General features: G+C 33.6%; 1 protein-coding gene across 1 annotated transcript in view; it reads right to left on the bottom strand.

Annotated features, from left to right (window-relative positions):
* Positions 1-21,300, bottom strand: part of LOC136799107 (uncharacterized) — a 48,844-nt gene extending 27,544 nt beyond the window's left edge. The window contains exons 1-2 of the mRNA XM_067055793.1: positions 20,966-21,300; positions 19,751-19,922 (exon numbers count right to left, since the gene is read on the bottom strand). The gene's annotated coding sequence lies outside the window, so the exon portion shown is untranslated. The remainder of the gene's footprint in view (positions 1-19,750; positions 19,923-20,965) is intronic.
* Between the last annotated feature and the right edge of the window lie 774 nt (positions 21,301-22,074).

Below are 22,074 nucleotides of genomic sequence, written 5' to 3'. Positions count from 1 at the left end.
TGTAACCAACAAAAATATGACATGTTATATGCATATTCCGTTGAGTCGATTATTCTTGAATCTTAATTAGCCTCCGTCTCAGAACGCGGTCAGAAAATTTTGCGGATAATTTTATTTCATAAGAATCTCAGTTGATATAATACTGGATTCTTACAACCTAATCGCCTCCACTCCGTGGAGTGCGCATGCGCAAATTTCGGCTTCATGAAAATGAAGCACGAATTTGCTTCATCCTCTTTCAACTTTAAACACCAAGGAGAGAAGATTTTTCTGATTGCAATCAGAACTTTTCTATAACTTATATCTTATAATATCAACAAAATCCAATCAATTTTCTATTTGGAGATGGCTGAAAACGTCGAGGATGTAGTAGTACATCAAGTCGAGCAAGAAGCTCAAAGAGAAGAGGAGCAGATTGCTGTGGAAGAACCTCCAAGAAAAAGGTTCAAAATCCAATCGGAAGAAGAGGAAAACGCATGGGAACTTCCTCAGGAAATGCTGGATTATGTCATCAATCAGTTCGAGTCATATATCAAAGAGAAGGACATAAAGGATAGTGTTTTGTCAATAAATCCTGTACCGACCAACATGAGAAAAGTGAGAAAGTTGGACATGTACCTCCATGAGCTCATGAGGGACAGTAAGAAAAAGTCAGAGCTAGATTTGGAGTCTGTTTTTGAAAAACTCCAACAGAAATTGAATGATATTATGGGTCCGCTTGGGCGTCTGTGGAAGTCTGTGGACCAGCAGCTAAGAGATGAAGCAGTGGAAAAGGAGATATTAGATCTCGTTCTCAACTTCAGTTGAGCTAAAATCTCAGAATGTTTGTGAGTTTGTCCACAAACTTTGGGGCAGCGTAGAGAGCGGAATAATTGGTTTAAGGAGCTGAAATTTGGCGCACGCCCTCGTTATGTTAAAACTTAGGGGTGGTTTTTTCATTTTTTGGAATTTCGCTATTTTTTGCGAGTTATCCCCATTTCACCGGGATTTTGCGCTTATTTAACGTCATAAAAGTGAAAATAATTGACGTCAAATATTTTTTAAATGCTAAAAATACAAAAATAGAAATTTTCAATCATATTGAAAAATATTTGAAGTCAATTTATCTAGGTGCCAAAATAAAAAGTTGCTCTACACACGGAAAAAATTCTTTATTCTAAATTTACCTTCGACTGAGCTTTCTCTAATCCTTCTGAGTACTCATCACTCTGGGTTTTATAATTGAACCTTCCCTTTCCTGAGTGTCCATCAAAGAAGGCTTTTTTCACCCCGCGTTTGCAATTTAGCTACCTTATCCCGAGTATCCATCACTCTGGGCTTACAAGCAAGCTTTCCCTAATTCTGAGTGCCCATCACTCTGGGTTTACAACTGGGCCTTCTCTTATCCCGAAAGCCTATCACCCTGGTTTACAACGAAGTTTCTCTTATCCCGAGTAATCGTCACCCTGGGTTTACAATAATTGGACCTTCCTTAATCACGAGCACCTATCACCCTGGGTTTGCAACGGCCTTCTATTATCATGAGAGCCCATCTTCCTGTTTTAAAAAAGTGTGTACAATTGGGCCTTCCACTTTAACACGTACACTGAAGTTGAGCCCAGTGCTTTAGCACATTACAGTTTTTACGTTAATTGCGTAAAAAAACGCGGGTGACGTCTAGTATAGACTAGGGTACTCGCAGCCTTTTATTCTTGCACCTAAATAAATTGACGTCAAATACTTTTCAACGTGCTTGACAATTTCTATTTTTGTATTTTTAGCATTCAAAAAAAAATTGGATGTCAATTATTTCAATTAACATTTCAATTGACGTTAAATAAGCGCAAAATCCCGGTAAAATGGGAAATAACTCACGAAAAAGAGCGAAATTTAAGAAAATGAAAAAACTGCCCCTAAGCTTTAACCTAAGGAAGGTGTGTGCCAAATTTCAACTCCGTAAACCAATTATTTTGCTCTCTACGCTGCCCCAAAGTTTGCAGACATACATACACAAACATTATGAGATTCTAGCTCAACTCAACTTAAGTTGAGAATAACGATCTTTTTCAAAGTTTGCGTCAAATACTTTTAATTTTACCCATTATTTTTCATCAGATGTTTTTATTTTTTACTTTATGTAGTTAAATGTTTTCTCTACATTTTACGTTCACAGTTATTTCTCGAAGCTTTCGTCAAATATTATTCTTATATCTTCACTACTTTTCGTTGCAGTCGAAAAACCGGCATTATCGCTCTCAGAGAATTCCGAATATGAGGGTGAGATATTCCTAGAATATTCTTATTTTTAATTAACATTCCATTTTCATAAACGCAACAACTCATCTAATGTTAAAAATTCTGCTTCCTTTTGATGCCCCCCCCCCATGTCAAACTGCAATATCTCACCTTCAAAGTATTCTTATAAAATACTCATAAGATTTAATCAATTTTATCCCTGATATTCTTCTAAGCAATATTCTTATAAAAAGCGTGTACGGGCTTGAAAGTAACACGCTCAAATATTATTCAGAAACAACTCAATGCAAAACTTTCTGAGTGTCTCATTGGAATGGTTACTGTAAAACGTTTTCCGTTAGAAAACTCTGTATGAATCTCAACGTAGTCACAGGTTGAACAAAAGTGACGGCCATCCCTTCTCGATTATTTTCAGGTTTATTTTTATAAGAACAAAGTCTGGTTTTGTATACATATTTATGATTCTCTTTTTAAATTACTACAAAGTATTCGCTATCATAGTGAGGGTCGTCGTCAGACTGATAGAAAAAAGACCCCTTTTGATAGTATTCACTCAATCTTTGGAAGAGTTGCCAAGCATACCGTTCCTGGAAACGATCAGATCTAGGCATAATTGGCAATAAAGCCTACTTCAAAAGAAATTTGGGTTGAATAAAAAAAATGCTTTACAGAATAAGAATTTTTCTGAGCTCTAGGAAGCAGCTTGTCCGGTAGATTCTGAAGCTTACGTTCAAATTTCGAAAGTTCTCTATGGTCCAAGAATAAATGTTAAATTTGAATCACATGGAAAAAGTGTCGTAACTGATAAGAATGAAGTCTAGGACAGGTGGAAGTACAGAGATTTCACTCATTTTCCTTGAGAAATACAAAGAATATTTCTCATTATACTAAGGAATTACAAAGAGTATTTTATATTTTCCTTGAGAAATACAAGAAATAATTCCCATTTTCTTTGAGAAATACAAAGAATACTTATTTTCCTTGAGGAATACAAAGAACATTTCTCATTAAATACAATGGATAATACCCATTTTCCTTGAGAAATACAAAGAATACAAAGAATAATTTTCATTTTCCTTGAGAAATACAAGGAATAATTCTCATATTCCTTGAGAAATACAAAGAATACTTTTCATTTTCTTTGAGAAATACAAAGAATATTTCTCATTTTCTTTGAGGAATACAAAGAATACTTCTCATTAAATACAAAGGATAATTCCCATTTTCCTTGAGAAATACAAAGAATACAAAGAATAATTTTCATTTTCCTTGAGAAATACAAAGAATAATTCTCATATTCCTTGAGAAATACAAAGAATATTTCTCATTTTCTTTGAGAAATACAAAGAATACTTTTGATTTTCCTTGAGAAATACAAAGAATATTTTATATTTTCCTTGAGAAATACAAGAAATAATTCCCATTTTCCTTGAGAAATACAAAGAATACTTATTTTCCTTGAGGAATACAAAGAATATTTCTCATTAAATACAATGGATAATACCCATTTCCCTTGAGAAATACAAAGAATACAAAGAATAATTTTCATTTTCCTCAGTCCGTGATGAGGAGGCAGCGGAAGAAAGAGATCAAATTAGACGGTCAAAAAACTTGATTATCCACGGCGTTGAAGAGACAACAACAAATGATGCTCCTAAGAAAGATGAGACATGGGTAACATCACTCATTGAAAAGCTCCATGTCAAAGTAGACATAAAACGTATCTCAAGAATTGGCAAATCAACTGATGGGAAAAAGCGCCCACTCATTGTTACTCTAAACAGTGAGGAGGAAAAGGATAGTGTGTTTGGAAATCTTCCAGCATTGAAAGGGATAGAGATGTACAAGGGTGTGAGCGTTTGCGAGGATCTAACTTTAGAACAAAGAAAGAAGTATAAAGAAAAGGCAACTGACGCAAAAACGAAGAACCAGACTGAAAAAGATGGAATTTGGAGAGTAATAGGTTCCGCAAAAAACGGGTTCCGCCTCAAGAAGATAATGGCCAACAATCGCCAAAATTAATTAAGAAACCATTGACAAATGAAGTAGAAAATAAGAAGCAAAAACAAAAACAAAAACGACAAAAATTAAACGTTATGTATACAAACGCAGATCAGCTTACGAAAAAGAAGAAACGAGAACTAGACAAGCTAGTTTTAAATGAAAAGCCCCATATCATAGCAATATGCGAAGTAAAACCAAAAAAATGGAAAAAAGAGCGCTTGATTCAGGACTTTGTCGTCAAAGATTACTCCGAGCCTTATGAAACGAATTCCTTGAATAAAGTCGGTCGTGGAATTGTCATCCTTGTACACAAGTCAATAAAAAACCTTGTTCTTGAAGTGAGACCTACCCATGATTTTCAAGAAGTATGCATACTAGAGATCAAGTTGGAAGGATCAAACTGTTTACTCTTTGCATGTATGTATAGGAGTCCTACTAATACGAACACATCAGCCAGGAATAACATCACATTGAACCTTCTCTAAAAGGAAATTGCGTTCAACAACAAATACACTCACAAATGTATCGTCGGTGATTTCAACTACAAAGAAATCAACTGGAAAAACTGGTCCACTCCTCACAACGAAACAAAGGAAGATGAACAATTTCTGGACGCTCTAAGAGACGCCTTTTTCTACCAACACGTTGATGGACCAACCCGAGCTAGAGGGACGGACACACCTTCCCTTATCGATCTGATCCTGACAAACGAAGAACACCAAGTCAATAATCTAACCTATCTAGCCCCCCTTGACAAAAGCGATCATAGTGTTCTCTCATTCACATTTGAATGTTATTTTGAAACCGAGCCTGTAGGTGCGAAATACAATTACAATAAAGCAGACTACGAAGCGATGAAAGGAGATCTTGAAAATTCTGAATGGGTTACTGATTTCATTAGCAGGGCAGACGTCACACATGTTAATGAGTGCTGGAATATGTTACGAGATGAACTTCTTGACCTCAGGAACCAATACGTACCTTGCACAAAAGAAGAAAACTCTTATAAAAGAAAGAGGAAATTTGCGATTTCTACAGAACTTCGAAAAACCATCAAAGAAAAGCGTCGCCTCCACCGCAAATGGATAAGGTCGATTGGCACATCAACAGAACAGAGAAGTAGAGCTGAATACGTGATAACAAGAAACCTTGTAAGTAGAAAAATAGCACAGACAAGAAGGAGGCTAGAAGAACAAATCTGTGATCAAGCGAAGAATAGTCCAAAGAAATTCTGGAAACATATTCGCAGCACCATGAAAACAAAACCGGGCATTTCTCCTCTCCTTCTTGACCCGAAGGATAACTCATCACTCTGTTATAGAGATGAAGATAAAGCAGACGTACTACAGGATCAATTTTGTAGTGTTTTTACACAAGAGCCTGCTGGACCACTACCAGAGTTTGCATCACGTACAGACTCATGTGTAACTTTCGATCTCACCATTGAAATGGTCCGAAAAGAACTGAAAGGCGTGAACCCTAACAAGTCACTGGGACCAGATGAGATACATCCTGCTATGTTGAAGGCGTTAGCTTTCTTTATTGCTGTCCCCCTATACATTGTTATGTCCAAATCCTTCGCAGAAAGTACACTACCGGATGATTGAAAAATTGCGCACGTATCCCCGATCTATAAGAAAGGAAAAAAGAACTTGGCAGAAAATTACAGGCCAGTTAGCTTGACATCTATTGCTTGTAGATTGATGGAAAGAATTGTTAAAGATCAAATAATGAAGTTCCTAGTAGACAAAAAGTTACTTTCTGACAAGCAACACGGATTCTTGGGGAAAAGATCAACAGTCACACAATTATTGAGTTATCTTGATAAATGTTCAGACTCAATATCAGAAAGTAAAGTGGTAGATGTTATCTATTTCGACTTTGCCAAGGCCTTCGATACAGTTCCACACCGCAGATTACTCAAGAAACTCGACGCATACGGTATCAAAGGATTCACGTTAGACTGGATCAAATCCTTTCTGTCGGATCGATATCAGTATGTCAAGGTAAATGGTAAACTATCCAAGGAAGGTAAAGTACTCAGCGGTGTCCCACAGGGAAGTGTTCTTGGTCCATTACTTTTTGTGTTATATATCAACGATCTACCTGAGGTTACAAGCTCTGATATGTACCTCTTTGCAGACGACACTAAGCTTGTTGAGGAGATAAATAGTGCTGAAGATGCCATTCGCTTGCAACATGATATCGATGCAATGGAAAGATGGTCAAAGGACTGGCTACTCAAATTCCACCCAGATAAATGCCACGTGCTAACACTAGGAAAATTTTGGAACATCAAACATGCCCATCCATACAACATAGACGGGTTAATCCTGGAGCACGTGGATCAAGAAAAAGATCTCGGAGTGATTATCGTCGGGGAACTGAATTTTGAAGAACACATCTTCGGTAAAATCAAGAAAGCTAACTCAATCGTTGGTCTGATCAGCAGAAGTTTTGACTTTCTTTCACCAGAAATGCTCCGCACTCTTTTATAGCGTTCGTCCGACCTCATCTTGAGTACGCTCAAGCCGTTTGGTCTCCACGACTCATCAAACACATCGATGCCATCGAGAGTGTTCAGCGAAGGGCCACGAGACTGGTTAGCGGGTACAAGAACAAATCTTACGAATACCGTCTCCGTAAGATTAACCTTCCGACACTGAAAATCAGACGTAAAATTGGCGATATGGTTGAAGTATATAAACATCTTCACGTTTATGATAAATCCTCGGCCTGTCAAAAGTTTGTCCTTCGCGAACGCCCAAAACGTCAGCACGATTACGAACTACAAAGAAACTTTGCAAATGATGGTTTCAGAGGGTATCAAACAAATTCGTTGTTCTACAGAAGTATTGACACATGGAATGGTCTTGGAGTTGATGTTGTAGCTGCAACATCTGTCGCCAACTTCAAAGAAAAATTGCTCACAGAATGGGAAAAAGATTTTCATAAATTGTAAAATGTTACCGTAAATCACCGATTAAGCGCCCGGGCGCTTATCTAATTTTTCAGGCTCTGAGGGGGGCGCTTATTCAAGCGGGGCACTTATTCAAGCGGGGCGCTTATTTTTCTATTTCAGAAATTCGTATATCAGCAAACTCGGAATCTGCTTAAACTTAACTTCAAAAAAGGATGAATAAAAGAAAAATCCAATTGACAATTTCTATCATTTTATTCTTAATCGTTCCAATCGTTCCAATTTTTTTCGACTGTTAATCATCTGAAGAGAAATTCTTATCCCGGAAATTAGCCTAGGCCACCAATTCGAATAAGCGCCCCTCCCTGGAGGGGGGCGCTTATTCAAAGGGGTTGCTTATTCGAGCGGGGCGCTTATAAAATTATTTTAACTAAATGGGGGGCGCTTATTCGAGCGGGGCGCTAATTCAAGCGGGGCGCTTAATCGGTGATTTACGCATAGAGGTCGATAGACCTGGGAAATATATTACTGTAAATAAATAAATTGAGAAATACAAGGAATAATTCTCATATTCCTTGAGAAATACAAAGAATACTTTTCATTTTCTTTGAGAAATACAAAGAATATTCTCATTTTCTTTGAGGAATACAAAGAATACTTCTCATTAAATACAAAGGATAATTCCCATTTTCCTTGAGAAATACAAAGAATACAAAGAATAATTTTCATTTTCCTTGAGAAATACAAAGAATAATTCTCATATTCCTTGAGAAATACAAAGAATATTTCTCATTTTCCTTTAGGAATACAAAGAATACTTTTCATTTTCCTGAGAAATACAAGAATATTCTCATTATGAATACAAATATTTTATATTTTCCTTGAGAAATACAAGAAATAATTCCCATTTTCTTTGAGAAATACAAAGAATACTTTTCATTTTCCTTGAGAAATACAAAGAATATTTCTCATTTGCTTTGAGTACAAAGAATATTTCTCATTAAATACAAAGGATAATTCCAATTTTCCTTGAGAAATACAAAGAATACAAAGAATAATTTTCATTTTCCTTGAGAAATACAAAGAATAATTCTCATATTCCTTGAGAAATACAAAGAATATTTCTCATTTTCTTTGAGAAATACAAAGAATATTTCTCATTTTCCTTTAGGAATACAAAGAATACTTTTCATTTTCTTTGAGAAATACAAAGAATACTTTTGATTTTCTTTGAGAAATACAAAGAATATTTCTCATTTTCTTTGAGGAATACAAAGAATACTTCTCATTAAATACAAAGGATAATTCCCATTTTCCTTGAGAAATACAAAGAATACAAAGAATAATTTTCATTTTCCTTGAGGAATACAAGGAAAAATTCTCATATTCCTTGAGAAATACAAAGAATATTTCTCATTTTCCTTTAGGAATACAAAGAATACTTTTCATTTTCCTTGAGAAATACAAAGAATATTTCTCATTTGCTTTGAGAAATACAAAGAATATTTCTCATTAAGTACAAAAGATAATTCCCATTTTTCTTGAGAAATACAAAGAATACAAAGAATAATTTTCATTTTCCTTGAGAAATACAAGGAATAATTCTCATATTCCTTGAGAAATACAAAGAATATTTCTCATTTTCTTTGAGAAATACAAAGAATATTTCTCATTTTCCTTTAGGAATACAAAGAATACTTTTCATTTTCCTTGAGAAATACAAAGAATATTTCTCATTTGCTTTGAGAAATACAAAGAATATTTCTCATTAAATACAAAGGATAATTCCCATTCTCCTTGAGAAATACAAAGAATAATTGTCATTTTCCTTGAGAAATACAAGGAATAATTCTCATACTCCTTGAGAAATACAAAGAATCTTTCTCATTTTCTTTGTTCATTTTCCTTGAAAAATACAAAGAATATTTCTCATTTTCTTTGAGGAATACAAAGAATATTTTTCATTTTCCTTTAGGAATACAAAGAATACTTTTGATTTTCCTTGAAAAATACAAAGAATATTTCTCATTTTCCTTGAGAAATACAAAAAATACTTCTCATTTTCCTTGAGAAATCAAAAATGGTAAATGGTTAGTCAGTTTTCGACGTCTAGATCTCGAGATATTTTGGTTTAAATATTGAAAATTATCGATTTTTTTATGCTGAGTCAGCAGTTTTTCAGCATATTTACCCACCTTAAAAATGAAATATCTCAAGATTGGAACATGGAAAGTTAACAAACCATACAATTTTCGGAAAATGCTGACGTCATCGAAAAACGCCGAAAACGTCGATTTTTCAGCTTAAAAATGCCATTTTTTGATACCAGGTGGTCTAAACTTAACAAATAACCCCATTTTCTTTATCTACTTTTCACGCTGAATCCGTTGATAGCCTCAGATATTTGATTTTCAGACTTCGAAAAAACCGTTAGTTAAGGGGGGCCCTTGATAAGTTCTATCGATTAACTAAAAATCGATTCACTCGAAAACTGCAGGAGATTCGAAGGGCAATTTTTTTTGTCAATTCTACACTCCATTAGGAGCATAATACCAAAAATTTGCCCTGATCTAAGGGGTCTACGATGATCTACGAAAACCATTTTAAGGCCTTTTCTGAATCTCGGACGCTAGTCTAGAGAAATACAAAGAATAATTCTTTGAGAAATACGAAGGACGCGACTCATTTTCCTTGGAAAAAAAGAAGAATATACCACGTTCTTCTAGAAAATCTCTAAAGTTTGATTTACAATGTCAATATTTTATTTAAAATTTTTTCCATGGAATATATTCCAAAATAACTTTAGTGCGTATATGATAACAATTAGAATACGAGTTAGCTACCATATTTCCTCTATCTAGCGCCGCCCTCTAAAGAGCGCCGCACTCCAAAAAGTGATAGATTTTATCCCATCGAACTGTAGACTATAGTAAACTAGTCGGTTATTACTTATAACCTTATAATAAAACTGTCAATCAAATAATGTAATTATAATGTAAACACTAACTAAATATTCAGCGCGCGTGAGAGAAAAGGAAAATAACCGACTAGAAGCTACTTCCAACGCTTTTTTTTCGTCACCTAAAATCGTAAGGAGAGAAAAGTTGGATGGATTCTCAAAAACCTAAAAATAGTTGTAAAATTAAACAACGTTTTTTGAGGGAAGTAGCTTCTAGTCGTTGAAATTCAGAAAAAGACGCAACTTCACCCCTTCGATTCTTTTTATTTGGAGCTTGATTTTTTTGTATATGGATCTGTTTTCAACGACTAGTTTACTAGTCTAATCGAACTGGTAATAAGGGAGTTAAAGCTATGATGCATGAGTCTATACTTTTTTAATAATAAAAATTGGCAAAAACCAAAACAATTTGCAGTAAGATTTGTGCTTTTTGTTAAAAACGAAGGTATCTAGAAAATAATACTTCAAATTTTAAGACGAACGGGGCCGTTATAACGACCACCGTCCCTGAAACTTCGGAAAAAGCAACGATGTATGTCATCGTATGAGAGTCAAAATCTATGCAAAACTTGGCATCAGTTCATATTATCGTAAAGTTTTGACAAACGCTCTACCGATCTCACAAAAGCTATCGCAAAAATGGCGCTTACGATATGTAACGAGAAATGTGACAAAATAAATTGGCGTGATATAGAGACCCCATTCGCACCAAACAAATTTACGCGTACGCCCTAACGGTAAGTCCTTTGGAGGGAACTTATACTACTATCGATTAAACTGAACGGCCTCGAATTTTCAAGGATCCTACTGCTTTGTCGTGTTAACTACGCTTGCTTCCGTTAAAAGAGGAAAAGTTCGTTCTTAACAAGCAAAGAGTTTTTAATGCTGACATCAGTAAAAACGCAAAAAAACAATCATTTTGTAACCTTAGACCATCATTTCTCTTCCCTAAATGGTGAAAGAGATATCCATGACGCATAATTCATAATACCTAACGCATGATACATAATGAAAAACGAATAACCCAGAGCGAAAAATGCACATTACAAATAAACATATAGAACAATGGCAAATAAATTCCACAGGTTTCAAGGGTTTTTTTCACGGCCTGTGGTAAGCGGCTTCACCTTAAATTTTAATCACACAGAAAAAGGGTATTCTTAATTTCAATCATTTAGAATTTCAGAAGCATACCATTTCAAGACTGTTCCATTCCCGTTCCTTTATTTTGATGGTTTTCTTCATAAGACTTTGAATAATATTAAGAAATAATGTATAAGTGAAACTCTACAGATATAATAATTTTGCGATTTTAAGAGCCGTAAAAGAAGTAATAGTAAGTAATTTAAGACTACAAAGTATGCGGCTTAAATTATTCTGTGAAGTCTATTTACCATTATGAATTATGTACTGTGCATTATGAGGCAATCTACACGAAATTTGGATTTTGGCGATCTCTTTTAAAGTAAAATTCTTTTCAAAAAATGAAGCGAGCACGATAATTTTCTTTTGGCTGAAAACTACTAATTCTAAGGTGATAAAGCATAAAGGCAACAAAAATTAAAATTAGAGGCGCCTTTTTCCGACCCTTGTGTTTCGGCGCCCAACAAAAAATCAGCCACTGGGGGGGGGGGAGTTGCCCCCTGTTCCCCTGCAACCATGCTACTGATTGTTATGTCAGGTATAATGCATTACGCATTATGCGGTTTGTATCTGGCCATCGTACATTCTCACATTCCGTAATAATATAATACAACAATGGCCGGTTAGTGAGGGCTGAGAATTGTTAACCAGTTTGTTTTTTGACGTGATCTGTACGCAGTTGGTTCTTTATGCATAACGACATGCTTAAATAGCACAGAGTTGCCTGTCGCTAGGAAAACTCAATGCGAAGTCAGTTATTTTCAAAGAAAATGGACACTACGTTGACACCATTTGTCTTCATTTTTCATTTCTGATGTCAGAAATTCACACTAATCTTTATCTTTTACAGTCGTATTTCCTCAGTCTTTTTGGCTATAAAATGTGAAAATCGACCGAGCTAAAAAGGAAACGGTTAACAAATAGTCGAACGTGCGCAACGCACTGGGCTCAACTTCAGTGGCTTCAAATTATTTGTAGGCCCAATTGTAGACCCCCAGATATTCACCAAATGAACAAGTGTGTCAAATTTCAGCTAAATCCAACCATTTTTGAAGTGTCCAGGCTGCCCTAAAGTTTTTGTGACAGACAGACACACAGACAGTTAGATTGTAGCTCAACTGAAGTTGAGAATGAAGGTATTAAAATAACACATAATAAAAATTTTGAGCAGAAAATAATTTGAAAGAAAAGTAACGTTTGTCGAAAAATTTCGGGAAAATATTATTTGACGAAAGCCTTGGTGGCAACCCATGTTTCAGGACCCATATCATGGGTCAATTTGCATTAATTTTCAAGAGTTTAATGGGTTTGAAAGTCAAAAAAGAAACATGCCTTTACTATATAAGCTACCATTAGATAACGAGAACACAATAATAACTCCAAAACTTATACGCTGACTTAAAGGCTAAAAATAATTTGAATACATACATCAAAATAAATTATCATACAATCATAAGTAATCATAGAAAGGGGGGGGGTTCAAGGGGTTCAAAAAATCCCTTCCAAGTTTCTGAAGGTTGTAAATGTAATTACTAACTTATAACGGATGTAAACGTTTAGCTCAAGGGTCTTCAGAAAATCATCATATTTTCAACGGTTTCAAGGAAATTTTTAAGGGTTTAAATTTCAAAAAAAAAAAAATTCAAGAAGAAAATATTATTTGACGAAAAGTTTTGAGAAGAAAATATCATTTGACGAAAAATTTTAAGAAGAAAATGTTATTTGACGAAAAAATTTAAGAAGAAAATATTATTTGACGAAAAATTTTAAGAAGAAAATGTTATTTGACGAAAAAATTTTAAGAAGAAAATATTATTTGACGAAAAATTTTAAGAAGAAAACATTATTTGACGAAAATTTTTAAGAAGAAAATATTATTTGACGAAAAATTTTAAGAAGAAAATGTTATTTGACGAAAAAATTTTAAGAAGAAAATATTATTTGCCGAAAATTTTAAGATGAAATATCATTTGACGAAAAAAATTTTAAGAAGAAAATTTATTTGACGAAAAGTTTTTAAGAAGAAAATATTATTTGACGAAAAGTTTAAGATGAAAATATCATTGACGAAAAAATTTAAGAAGAAAATATTATTTGACGAAAATTTTAAGAAGAAATATTATTTGACGAAAAATTTTTAAGAAGAAAATATTATTTGACGAAAAGTTTTAAGAAGAAAATATTATTTGACGAAAAGTTTTAAGACGAAAATATTATTTGACGAAAAATTTTAAGAAGAAAATATTATTTGACGAAAAGTTTTAAGAAGAAAATATTATTTGACGAAAAGTTTTAAGATGAAAATATCATTTGACGAAAAAATTTTAAGAAGAAAATATTATTTGACGAAAAATTTTAAGAAGAAAATATTATTTGACGAAAAATTTTAAGAAGAAAATATTATTTGACGAAAAGTTTTAAGAAGAAAATATTATTTGACGAAAAGTTTTAAGACGAAAATATTATTTGACGAAAAATTTTAAGAAGAAAATATTATTTGACGAAAAGTTTTAAGAAGAAAATATTATTTGACGAAAAGTTTTAAGACGAAAATAATATTTGACGAAAAGTTTTACGAAGAAAATATTATTTGACGGAAAGTTTTAAGACGAAAATATTATTTGACGAAAAGTTTTAAGAAGAAAATATTATTTGACGAAAAGTTTTAAGACGAAAATATTATTTGACGAAAAGTTTTAAGACGAAAAGATTATTTGACGAAAAATGTTTTAAGACGAAAATATTGACGAAAAGATTGACGAAGAAAATATCATTTGACGAAAAGTTTTAAAAAGAAAATATTATTTGACGAAAAGTTTTAAGAAGAAAATGTTATTTGACGAAAGGTTTAAGAAGAAAATATTATTTGACGAAAAATTTCGGGAAAAAACATTATTTGACGTGGAAATCTTTTTTGAAAAAAAAAACAAGAATAGTAATAAACACACTGTATTACGCAAAGAAGTATACTGAAAAAAGTAAAGTAATTCTGTGAAAAATGACTAAACCAACTTCTAAGTCCTTCTAACAATAATTTTTGAATAGCTACTCAGCTCTCCGTGCTTAATAGAAAGTTATTCCAAAATAAGCTAATTCATAACTAATGTTCTTTGAAAGAATTATATTTAACCAGTCTTTCATTAACGAATAATTTGACTTGGAAGGTACATAGGTGTGTCCACTAAAATGGAAAATTTCATCAAAATGACCTAAAAGAGAGTTGTCAATCAAAATTTAATTAGTTAATCGTCAGCCGTGCAAAATTACTCGAATCTGATTGGTTTAGAGGAGTGCAATTAATCGTTAATTGCACTATTACCACTTTTTGCACTCTTCGGCGGGGGGACACTTTTGTCCCCTTATTCTTTTCTCTCCCAAGTCCTGTGTCAGAGACTTTTTTTTACTATATAATAAAAAACAAAGAAATTTTACGTTACAATATAGCTTCTTTTAATTGAAAACAAAGAAAAATTACACTGCAATGTTTTCTTTTTAAACAAAAGAAAAAAAGGAGGTTTTCGAATGTTTACAAAAATATAAAAGTTAGAAAAAGATTCTTTTTCAAAACTATTTACTGTCGATTACCTCGGAATCATATGTTTTGTCGTGCAATTAACGATTAATCACTCGTAACAAAGGAGAAAATACCGTAATTTGCACTCGTCCTTCGGACTCGTGCAAATTACTATTTTCTCCTTTGTTACTCGTGATTAATCGTTAATTGCACTCCAAACCATACGATTACTAGTACTAATCAGAGAATCTCGACTTTTTTTATCTCTAACTTGGTGTGCTTGAAGCTTCATATCTCTAAACCGAAGACTTCTTTCACAATGAAATTTTCACTGTAGAACGCTGAATAAATGTGCCTTCAGTTAATCTAAAATTTGATTAAAGTTTAAAGTTTTTTGATAGTTCTATTTTACTTTTTTGCGGAGCACACTGTATTATGGCTGGCGTTCAACTTAGACCAGTATTACCAGCCAGCGCAGCAAAGCGATGACGCTGTCAAGAAAAAATACACGCTTTTTTTTAACAAGAATACACTTTATAAGAATGTCCATGATGAAAATGGCCAAAAAATTAAGAAAATGCTATTCTTCCTCATTTCTAAATTTTTTATTAATTATTTTCCTTAAAAGTTTGCAGTGCTCTAATGAATTACATACTTTTTCAACGGTATAATCAACTGATAATGTGCCCTATTTTGTTTTAGCAAACTCAGAATTATTTAGCGATTCAGACCTCAATTCATATCGTTAAAACCTGGCTTTAAATCTATATGTTAAAGTAATATTTCTAACTGTGAGAGATTTTCCCGAGTGAAAGCAGATACATCCTTTCTGTCTTTATGTGGACATGTTAATGAGAAAAGATTCATTTATGCTTATATGGGGACGTTTTCCTAAAGCCCCGTTCAAAAATTTCATAACCGGTACAACCTTGGTATTTTTTGTCGTGATTGTGCGATAAGACGTCTTGGACCAACTGCGGGTTGGAAATAATCACTTGTGGTCCTCCTCTCTAAAATTTAGCGAGGCAAACGGTAGAAACTTTTTAAATAGAAAAATAGAAGAGTTTTATTAAAGTTCCTTGATCTTATAAATCAATTACACGTTTTTTATAAGAACAAATTATATAAGAACCTAATGCTTCGATGGCTAAAATGTTAAGAACAAGTTAAGAACATTTTAAGGCTTTGCAGACTCTAAAACACCCGATTTCTTAGGAAAATGGACAAAAATGCTCAAAAAATGGGGAAATAAGAACATGTTAAGAACATTTTTAAGTTTAAAAGTCAAAAAGCTAACCCCAACCAAAATTAAAATCTAAATTTTTTACGCCTTTATTAACCGAAATTAGTGCTTTAAGCGTCGAATTAAAAAATCTTTTTTCAAGCTAGTGAAGGAAACCATTTCATTTGGACAATTTAGTTAGGTGAAAATGACTAAATTTTAAATTTCGTCAGGGAAATGTGACGAATTTGAAATTTTGGTCGGGGAAAAATGACGAAAATGCCTCTAGGTGACGAAATTTTTCCCCGACGAAAAATAAACCCGACTGAATAAAACTCCGACATTTTTTTTCCCCGATAAGGTATCTCATATCTCTTTTTATGTATTGCTCCTCAAAAGAATTGAGTAACATTTTTGCCATCAAACGAAAAAAGCAGTCTATTCTTTAAGTAAAGAGTCCTACACATCCACAGGGTTTTCAGTAAATTTTAGGAAGGTAGGAGACTGAGGGTCAGAGGTCTGCTACTATTTTAGTGATGCAGCTATGTGAGAGTCACCTGAGGAACCACCATGGTTCCATGGTTGGGCCCGAAGGGCAAGAACATTTTGAAAAATCAGGCAGTTTTAAGTACTGAAAAAGCATTTTTTAGCAATAAAACTATAAAAAAAAATCCAAGCAAAAAATAATACTTTTTAGGTAAAAGTGTAATATTAAAATATATATACACCAAGTGCTTATAAAATGAATCTGCTAGCAGACGTTAGGCATGTTTAAAAGTAAACAAAGAGAGTGAATGAGAAAATATTACAAACACTACTGTAAAAGATACTTCAAGTGATGTTTTAAGCTTCTGCACTTCAAAGTTTGTTATAATCATGATTCTTTTAAATATAAGAAGCCTGTGATTTTACTTGAAGAAACACTCAAAAGAATGATATAAATGAAGTCTTTCATTAACAAGAAGATGTGATCACAAAAAATAAATTTTCAGAAACACAATCATACATCAAGGATATCTAGAAAAGACTGGGCTTTGACGTCGGCGAAAATCGCCGGTCGCCGGCCTCAAATAAACCCCCTGCGATCCAAAACATCCAAAATTTGATAATTTCTGTTTGTTACTAAAAGCGCAAAAATGTTTCCGCAATATTCGGCTTTTTCGGGTGTGTCCGGTAGGAGAAACGACGTAATTTTGGCTAACGCTTATCAATTACCCTGAGTATCAGAGGTTAAGTTTTCAAAAAATATATTAACCTCTGAAGACAAATAATAGAAATTTTATCGCGCATGTGTCAATCTAATCACTGTACAAAAAATCAAAGATGAAGAGCAAATATTACCATAATAAATATCTAGCAGACTGTATCAGTATGCAGTTTACTATTTACGAATTCCCCAGAAACCTCCAAGTGTAATTGAAATGAGTTTATTTCGAAAGAAATCTTTTATATGATCCCCAAATGTATAACAGTAATTACTAAACTTTTAATTATGGAAATGTCACTTTAATTGAATCGAAATAATAGACAGACTTTATGTTACGATTCTCTATTACTGACTCTTTTTACAAAGCATTGATGACTTTTTGTAAGTTGTGTTTTCAACGACGGGAATAAAAATATCAACTTTGAAGCTCATCCAAGATCTTGGATGGTCGTCATGGTTACTTTTGTCTTCGTTGATTGCGCGCTGAATAGAATCTCGATTCGTCGGCACAGCGTCAATATATGATTTTGACCTGTGCTATTCACGGTACTTATCAATCATGAGTAGACTTTTATACGATAAATTTTACTACCTTATTACATGAAAATAAATATGGAAGTAACTTTCGCGAGCAGAAACTTTCGCGAGGTCGAAAAATCGCGAAATTCACGACATTTACTTTCGCGAATTTGAGGAAAAAATGTTTTTCGCGAGCATAAACTTTCGCGAATCGTAGGATAAAAATGAGAATTTTCGAATAAAATCCCCTTAAAAGTGAAAAATGTTCTTTATACTTACATATTTATTTTCTTGTAATAAGGTAGCATATACAAACACATACAGTTTAAAAAACTTTACTTAAACGACAATAAGTGGCGAAAAGTCACAATAGAAAAATGGATTTGATTAATTCAAACGACCTTGCCAAACTTTTGAACCAGTTGTGCATTGAGAATTCTTTTCCGTAGAAATTATTCTTGTATATGGCGCTTTTTCTATTGGTAACCATCTTTGAATTTCTCTACCGAGATGATCCCATTCTACTGAAATATTTTAAACTTGATAAAAATGGTCATGATTTTTATTCCAGTCATTATTCAGGCCTGTTTTAGATCATGTCGAACGTTTAAAACTACAATTATATCAACCTGCTTTCGCCTGGGAACTAATCCTGCATTTTATAATTTGATGTATATACTTTAATAGGCCTTAATAGACTAGTCTGTTAATTAATCATGTCAGAGGGCGGAAACATAAAGGCGGCGGGCGTTTGCTAGAATAGGAGCTGCGTAGGAGAACGAGTAAAAGTTGGTGAGAGGCTGCTGATTAACAGGGCTTTCAGCCCTTGCCACCGACAAAATTTCTTCCTACGCTTACCTAACTCCTACGCTCACTTTTCCCGCGTGATACCGTTCCAGCCCGACTGACGTGCCATGTCTAATATTTTAATGGGATTATAAACCTTCGCGGGAATTAAATTTCGCGGTTGAGCCTATCCGCGAAATTCAAAAATTTCGCGGGGACTTAATTTCGTGTGAGGCACTATTGGGTGGCAATATTTTCACGATTTTGTGACTTTTATTGTCAAATCATGTATGTTGGTTATTGAAATACACATTATTTGCGCCTCTTTATGCAAGTAAGCATTCAAATAGTATTTATTTGACATATCTTGAGTTTTTTTTAGAAATATTTCGCGGATGAGACCCTTCCAAATTTCCATTGGGACTTAATTTCGCGGATTTTCGCGGATGACACCCAAATCCGCGAAATCCGCGAAATCCGCGAAATTTAATCCCCGCGAAAGTTTTATCCCATTAAAGTACGTGTTCGGACTCATTTTGTACTCAAAAAAAATATCTGTTGAAAATTTCGAACTTAACGCTGTCCTCACTTTAGACAGTTTCGAAAGTAATAAAATAATATTATAGCAAAAACTGGCTGGTTTTTAAACTGACATCTTGGAGGTGGGAAATTCAAACTCATAGCCCAAACCATGCTGTTCATTTCGTCATCAGTATATGAGAAAACGAAAAGTCATGGCATGAATCTTCAGGCTACTTTTTGACTTTAATTCGTTATATTGAGGTGTTGCCATCCAACATTATAATTGTAAATGTTGGAAATAAGTTCGAAGTTTCAATTAGAAATTGTGATCGGGTAAAACTCTTAGACTAACGCCCCCGGGGGATGCATCGCTGGAAATTTTCCGATTTTCACCCTGAAATATGGCAAAAATAACTAAAAATAGACGAAAAATAATTGAAAAATGTTCTTAATTTATTTGCACCCTGCAAATTGTCCAAAATAACCAAACGTCGTCCCTGTTTACACATCTTGAAAATTAATAAATTTTGGACCATGTCCGATATCATTCCCGTACTCAATTTTGACTAAGTGCCCCCCCCCCAGGACTAACACACTGCTTTATCAAAGGTTTATCACGTTAAAACCGAAAATATTTCACCATTCAGAAGTCAAAGTCAAACTAAAATTATTTTCTTTCAAACAGTAAGAAACAAATCAAACGAAAAACAAAATCTTACCTGTGGCAAACCTCCATTATAAACTTGACTTCCATCTTCAGAAAAGTATGGATAAAGACCGAGTTGTGCGCCAGCAAAAACACTCACTCGGTTCCCATCCCATGTTTGACGGTAATTTTCATAGATTCCATGGTGTGCCAAGTCTATTGGTGTACTGAAGTTGAAATCACACCTGAAAAAAATTGAAGATTATGGAACAGTTAGAAAACGAATGCATAGGTGCCGACTAAATTTTAAGCCAAAAACCTGTTTTTATCCAGTTGGTGTTTAGAAGGTGCAAAAAATGAAGAATTTCCTTCGCCGCAATAATGGTGGTCCCTTTTCTTCAAACAGCTCGCCAGGTCCTATTCAACGGGCATAAAGATAGACCGGAGTATACCTTTTGTGGCCAAGAAAGTGTTTTTGTGTGCTGGTACAAAAATCTAAATAATCCTTGAAATTTTATAGATATAAAAGCATGTTTCTATCTTCTACTGGTCAGCAAGGTTCAATAAAAAAATCATACTTTTAACCATACTGGATCTTAGTTTAAAGAACATTGATATAAATTGATTGTTCGAGGTCTGAGTAAATGCTTTTAATAAGAACAATTCAATAAGAACAGGAATTTTTAAATTTTGACGGAAATCTCAGACCAATCCCAAGACCCCGGTTCCAAAAACAGTTAATAAAATACTGAGCCCTTTTTAAGTCAATAGACATGTATTCACTCTAATGGCCGTGGCTCCTAAAGTGAATCTGCCCAGGTTGACATTGACAGATTGCTTTGATCTTTTTCATCCAGATTTGAAATGAATTTTAATTGAGCTAAAGCAAAACAATCGCACCAAAACAAACGTCATTGCCGTGAGGTCAGTCAGGGTTAAAGGGTTAAACGACATTTCTGATAAATTCAAATGTCCTAATTTTGAGTCCCGAGCACAAAGTCCAAACCCAGCTGGCACACAACGTTGTTTCTAATGTTCATGTAACGTCCATATAACGTCCAGCTGGGAAAACTTTGCAACTTTTTAAAAAAAAAATTCAGAAATTTCGAAGAAAAGGCTCTTTTCAACTGTTCGGCTACTCAAGAGCTCTTGAAACTTCTTTGTTTCCAGAATTACAGACAAACTCGATAAACTAAACTTTGTCAGACATCTAGTTGAGCTCTAACAATATAATAACAACCACACCCCAAAAAACCAATCCGATAAAAATCACATGTATATAACATACCCTATAGTGGGTGAATTCCATAAAGCAACGAACGGTTTTTTATCATATTTATAATTCTCGCATCGGCACATTTTCTCTTGTTTGTCCTTTGTCGTGGGAGCTCCATAGCAAGAAGAAAGCAAAAACGAAAATGCTAAAATAATTCCATAGTTAATATGTAAGCCATGTAAGGGTATCCTCATTTTAATCAAATATTTAATACCATGTAACAATTACTCATAGGGATGATGTCTTAATATTTAATATAATTTTAATATGTCTAACACAGTATATTATCACTGTATCCTCTTTTCAAGTATAATCGTGTACCATCAAAAATTTACAGCTCATTAAAAATCAAAATATTTTTAATATCAAGTAAACAAATGCGATCAAAATTGTAATTTAGCTTGATTGATTGCTGAAGCTGTTTACGTTACGTGTGCGTAAACCAACGATAAAGCCAAGTAGTCACAACACACCTAGTTCAGCTATCTAACAACATAGTTGTTTACAAAGTTTACTCCTCCATTAGAGCCTCACCCAATTCAATTATCAAAACTTGATTTTTTTGTTTCAAAAAACTGTTTGCTTTCTAATAAGAACGCTTCCAAACAACGCTATTTCTAATTATATTGCATGTGTTTTGCTTCTACACAGATTTTCTGTTTTGAAAGTTTGTATATTAAACAAGTGTAAAGGTGTTTTTATTTTGTTAGTTGCAAATAAACAGCGGTAAATTGTTTGCGATTCAAAAATGAGCTAGTTCCCATACCTCTAACGATTAATTAAAGCTGTTTACAAATAATTTGATTTTTTTTCAAAATAATTCTTCTTTTTAAATGGTATTAGGTTTAAGTAAGCATAACAAATTTAATTAAAATTCGATTGAATTTGACATTATAATCAATCGCAAATACAAATTAGAGTCTTATAAACCATTCTAATCAGATCATAATAGCAATTTGAAACAATTTTAATTAAAAATTAAAGACAAAAAATATAAAATTACTCATATTGAGCATGAATTTACATTTCTTTCAAATCTGGGATCTTGACTCCGCTTTGAAAATTCTGATAAAAAAATGTCTAGAGCGTGAAAAGGCTTGAGCAGTTGGTAAAATACCTTA

Source organism: Clytia hemisphaerica, unplaced genomic scaffold, assembly GCF_902728285.1.
Source record: "Clytia hemisphaerica strain Z4C2 unplaced genomic scaffold, Clytia hemisphaerica genome assembly, whole genome shotgun sequence".
NCBI lineage: Eukaryota > Metazoa > Cnidaria > Hydrozoa > Leptothecata > Clytiidae > Clytia > Clytia hemisphaerica.
The sequence above is the reverse complement of the archived record's forward strand: the minus strand, read 5'-3'. Positions and strand labels throughout refer to the sequence as shown.